This window comes from Eschscholzia californica, unplaced genomic scaffold (assembly GCF_041429995.1).
Source record: "Eschscholzia californica isolate CP2 unplaced genomic scaffold, dmEscCali1.0.p SCAF_320, whole genome shotgun sequence".
NCBI lineage: Eukaryota > Viridiplantae > Streptophyta > Magnoliopsida > Ranunculales > Papaveraceae > Eschscholzia > Eschscholzia californica.
The window spans coordinates 15,476-21,218 of NW_028238444.1; the positions used below are offsets into that span (position 1 = coordinate 15,476).

At 36.0% G+C, this 5,743-nt stretch overlaps 2 non-coding genes across 2 annotated transcripts; both read right to left on the bottom strand.

Moving 5' to 3' along the window:
- Positions 1–1,177: 1,177 nt before the first annotated feature.
- On the bottom strand, positions 1,178–1,251 carry TRNAW-CCA (transfer RNA tryptophan (anticodon CCA)). The gene has a single exon. It is a non-coding gene; the product is annotated as a tRNA-Trp (tRNA).
- A 190-nt stretch (positions 1,252–1,441) lies between these two features.
- On the bottom strand, positions 1,442–1,515 carry TRNAP-UGG (transfer RNA proline (anticodon UGG)). The gene has a single exon. It is a non-coding gene; the product is annotated as a tRNA-Pro (tRNA).
- Between the last annotated feature and the right edge of the window lie 4,228 nt (positions 1,516–5,743).

Consider the following 5,743-nt stretch of genomic DNA (forward strand, 5'->3'; position numbering starts at 1 on the left):
TAGCTCCAAGGATAGGACTCCCTAATATGGAAAGACAGCATGTAGAACCTAAAACCAAAAGATAATAGAATTACTAGTCTTAAAATTGAGTTGTACCGAACTAAGGCTTTTATTTCTTCGAGCGATCGTGCGACACTTTTTTCTTAGCAGTCGAGATATTATGTATAATTAATGAGCCTACATGCTTAATCTAATGGGGTAACCACTGAATCTAATGAGGTAAAGCAAAAGGTATTCTAAGGTCCTTTGTTCCAGAATAGAAACTGGATTCTATACAATTAAAAAAGAAAAAATTTTCCAATTTGATTTAATTCCATAGTGATTCAAAGAGAGTTTCATTTATAAATGAAATTCCACTACAAGGTTCTTTTCCTATTACTTTACCCACGAGTTGCTCAATGAATCTGTTGAGTCGAAATCACGGCATGGGTAGATGTCACAGATGATGAATCAATCTTTTTTTTCCACTTCTCTCACTCTATCTTTGTTAGTGACGTCTATAATGATAAATGATAATGAAAGATGAATCAAAAACTTTCAATTGGAACGGATTCTATCAATTGGTATTTTTTCGTATCCTCTTATCTTTCAAAAGCGGAAACTTAGGTAAGTTTTTTATAACCATATGTATAAAAAGAACGTATCTCATTTAGCTCCCTCATGCCTACTATAACTAGTTATTTCGGTTTTCTACTGGCGGCTTCAACTATAACCCCAGCTCTATTTATTGGTCTGAGCAAAATACGACTTATTTGAATTGAATTCTAAATTCATAAAAATAAATGTTTCTGTGAGATTCTAGGCACTCTAGAATGCCTTCCCGCGTCAATTGTAAATTCTTGGTCATTGAGATTCATGGTCGATTCGGATTAATATTTAAAGATAGATATTACCTCTCTTTTTTCTTCCCCTTTCAAACATCAAACAAATCGAAATGATTGAAGTTTTACTATTTGGAATCGTGTTAGGTCTAATTCCTATTACTTTGGCTGGATTATTCGTAACTGCATATTTACAATACAGGCGCGGTGATCAGTTGGATCTTTGATTAAGTAAGATCTCGTTTTTTGATTGACCACCTTCTTTTTTTAACCCGCAGGAGGTCAAATTCAGATTCAGGTTGCTGTTCAAGTTAGTGAAGTTATTTCATTGAAATTCGACCTAAGAAGAACAGAATCACGCTCTGTAGGATTTGAACCTACGACATCGGGTTTTGGAGACCCACGTTCTGCCGAGCTGAACTAAGAGCGCTTTCTTATCACAATAGATAAGACCGTAAAGAAAAGAAAGAAAAGGATTCTTTTTGTACGCCCAATACACCTTGCATGCAGATAGTATCATAAACTGAAATGAAAGATTGAGTCTATCCAATTTTCATCGATCTCAATGGATCCCCCCGTTATTGCCCATACTTGTTACTGCCCGTAGGAGAAGGAATAGGTAGGGATGACAGGATTTGAACCCGTGACATTTTGTACCCAAAACAAACGCGCTACCAAGCTGCGCTACATCCCTTTCAATTGGTATACAGTGTCATTGTAGAGAATCCCTGTCTTGTTTTCCACATCATTATTTCCCCATTGATATACAATTTCGCTTGCCATTTTTTCTTTTTGGTCTCATATAACATATAATAAAAAATTATATACATATGAAACCCAACATATAAACATATAAATAAATTAATATTTATCGGTAATACTCAGGAAGAAGGGGGCGTCTTTTTCTGTTTTAAGGAAAGGGGAATCTTATCTACCGGGTCGTTGTATATATCCATTGTTGTTAGGGATTCCGCGTACAAATACAAGTGATCCTTAACTACATATGCATCTGATCATATATGTATTACAATTAAAGAAGGAGGATTTTCAATGCGAGATATAAAAACATATCTCTCCGTGGCACCTGTGCTAAGTACTCTATGGTTCGGGTCCTTAGCAGGTCTATTGATAGAGATCAATCATTTATTCCCAGATGCGTTGACATTCCCCTTTTTTTCATTCTAGTTATTGACATGAGAAGGGACGAAGAAGATTAGTGATATAATAAATTATCTCTGACTAATCCTTCTTCCTCTCTTTTCTTTGTTTTCTTCTTTTTTCGGTTTTTTAGGATATGTAAGGGCAGAAAAATAAAGAATCAAAGTGGATTCAACCTCAGTAAAACTCGGGTCAGGCTCAAATTCTACTATTAATAATTAATAGGGGGAGTACGCAAATAGCAATAAATGTAGTTCTAGGGCAACAAAATCATACAAGATACTTAAACGAAATACTGTACTAGGGTTAGAAATAATTAATAGTTAGAAATTGTTGTATCACTTATTATTATTGCTCTATTGATTGCAATGAAATCTTTCATAATTGGATTTCGAGTTAGCAACTTCTATTTTTTTTTTTTTACTTTTTTTCTTCGTTTCGGATCGAAAAGCGAAGCGTTGAGTGAATCCAAAATTCAAAGGAGGTTCATGGCCAAGGGTAAAGAGGTCAGAGTCAGAGTTATTTTGGAATGTACTAGTTGTGTCCGAAACAGTGTTAATAAGGAATCGCCGGGCATTTCCAGATATATTACTCAAAAGAATCGACACAATACACCTAGTCGATTGGAATTGAGAAAATTCTGTCCCTATTGTTACAAGCATACAATTCATGGGGAGATAAAGAAATAGATTGAAGGGGCGTGTGTGTGTGCTACCCTTCGAAGTAACAAGAACAAATTACATATAATATATAGAAACAAATCAAATCCTATTTTGGTCGGATCCCAAATGAATTCGAATTCAGAAATAGGATTTTAGAGATAAGGAATAAACCATGGATAAATCCAAGCGACCTTTTCTTAAATCCAAGCGATCTTTTCGTAGGCGTTTGCCCCCAATTGGATCGGGGGATCGAATTGATTATAGAAACATGAGTTTAATTAGTCGATTTATTAGTGAACAAGGAAAAATATTATCTCGACGAGTGAATAGATTAACCTTGAAACAACAACGATTAATTACTATTGCTATAAAACAAGCTCGTATTTTATCTTTGTTACCTTTTCTTAATAATGAGAAACAATTTGAGAGAACCGAGTCAACCCCTAGAACTACTGGTCCTAGAACCAGAAATAAATAGGCCTACGCCTCAATTGAATCAAAATTGCAATTCGAACCCCAACCCAGGTTGATGTTTTGTTCGAAAAATTAGAGAATCCAGATTGGATTGTCATGTCATAAGAAAACAAAATAGAATCGGGGAATAAAAAGATAAAATCTTTTATTTTTATTATTGAAACGTGTTCGTTCATTTTTACTACTTTATCGTAGTAATTTAGACTCTACCTTCCCGGAGTTCATTCTCCGGGGAACTCCGCTTAAATCATTCTGGTGGATTCCTTCCAATCCCCTTATTTAATGATCTCATTGGAAATCATGTAAAGACAATTCCTATTTGATATAGCTATTTGTGCAAGTATTTTACGATTAAGAAGCAACTGCCTCTTGTGCAGATCGTGTATTAATCGACTATAACTATAGGATACCCTATTCTCACGAATTACTGCATTTATACGAGTGATCCACAAACGACGAAAATCTCTCTTTTGCCTGCCCCTATCTCGATGAGCAGAAACCAAAGCTCTCATTTTCTGTTGAGTAATAGTTCGAGTAAGTCTTGAATGAGCCCCTCGAAAGGTTGATGCAAATAAACGAATTTTTGTTCTACGTCTCCGAGCTATATATCCTCGTCTAATTCTGGTCATTGAATCAAATGAAACTTTGATGAATAACTGATTGATTTCGTTTCTTTCAGTCATTCTTTTTCCCCCTCCTGGTCTATTAATAACAAAACTGATTCTTCCGGTGTATAAAATAAAAATTCCAATGGCTTTTGCTACTATGACCTTCCCAACCACGATTTTTTTTGAAGCATTTCACCTCGAAATAAGAAATTGTATCGATACTCGGTATCCAAAAAATAGTAAAAGTAAATTAAGTCGTAAATGTAAATGAATAAATAGTGGGTTCCATCGTTTCTATGGTTACTTTTTAAACGGTGAGGTCCTTTCTATACACCGGAGCCCCTTCCCTATTTAGTTTTAGTAACTTGTACAGTTCACACTCTTTGGCTCTACCCATAAATTCTACAGTAATAGGTCTTTTCACAATGAGATCTACCCATACAGTAACGGCATTTAATTATGAAGGTTGGTTAGGTAGCTGACCCTGTTAATCCGTTCTTGCAAGAGTGGGAGCATAATTTTTCTGCTTTTTAAATACCATTCCCCGCTTAATGGATAACCATTTGCTACCAATGGGGAATTGCTTCTCATCTCCAATTGAGGTGATTGGATTTCTACCAATGGAAACCATAAATTTTATACACAATAGAGGTCTTTTTTTAGATAGTGAGTGGAACTCTTCCATTCTATCCTATTCATTGGTACTGATCATTGATACTGTCAAAATTGTCTCCTTTCTTTTGTTCCAGTTCATGATCTGAACGAGTCGCACATACACCCTAGTACATGTTCCTCGACGCTGAGGACATCCCCGAAGAGCGGGGGATTTTGTGACATTTCTGATTGGCTGTCTTGTGTTTCTAATAAGTTGTTTAATAGTTGGCATGCTGAATCGTATACAGAATGGGCTGGTTTAGATCGATCCTAACCGGATGATTATGAATTACGTCGATTTCATTGAATATTTTACCCCATTTTACCTCGGTAAGAAGATAAAATATCAAATCACAGTTCATTCAATTATGGTTCGAAATGGAATCACGGATTTACGTGAAATCCTCGGTATTTTCGACCGCTACAAGATCAACAATTCCATGGGCTTGGGCTTCTGTTGCTGACATAAAAACATCCCTTTCCATGTCTTCGGATACAACCCATAAGGGATTGCCCGTTCTTTGTACATAAACCCTTGTGAGGGTTTCGCGGAGTTTCAACAGTTCTTCCGCTTCCAGGACAAATTCTCCTGTTTGTGCCTCATAAAAAGAACTAGCAGGTTGGTGGATCATTACCCTGATGATATAACATAATGAGTGCTTCCCCTATCTCGCCCGATCGTGCGAAGGAAAGAGATAAAGAACAAGAAAAAAAAAATAGAATTGAACAACCGTACAGGCATTTTTTGCGCATTGCATACGGCTCTAGAATGGAATTTACTTTTTCCTTTCATTGAAGAAAGAGAAAACATAGGATCTATCAGACCCAAATCGTTAAATGATCCATTTACCACCCTTCCTTTCGGGAGAGTTAAAAAATACTATGATGGTTCCGTTGCTTTATATATTTATCTCCTTTGTGATTCAGCAATCCCAAAGTTTCTTTTTGATCCGATCATCAAATAAGGAAAAAATGATCGTTTTTTTTTTTTTCATTTTAATACTCTTTCGTAACATAAATATTGGAAAGAGACCTCTGGTGTGAAAACAAAAAAGTTTGTGACGCTGAAATGGACCCCCGATAGATAAGATCAAATCGGAAATACCTTTTGTCTCATACTACTCTCTCGATACAGAATCTCATGTTATGAAAAAACAATAATGGTTTGCTCATATCGAACTCGAAGTGCCATGCTATTATTACTTATTATTCATATTCTATATGGCGAAGGCATAGTCTTCTTTTTCTCTCAAATAAAAACTCATTGGCGCCAAGCGTGAGGGAATGCTAGACGTTTGGTAATTTCTCCCCCGACCAGGATGAAAGACCCCATTGAAGCGGCCAATCCCATGCATATTGTATGTAC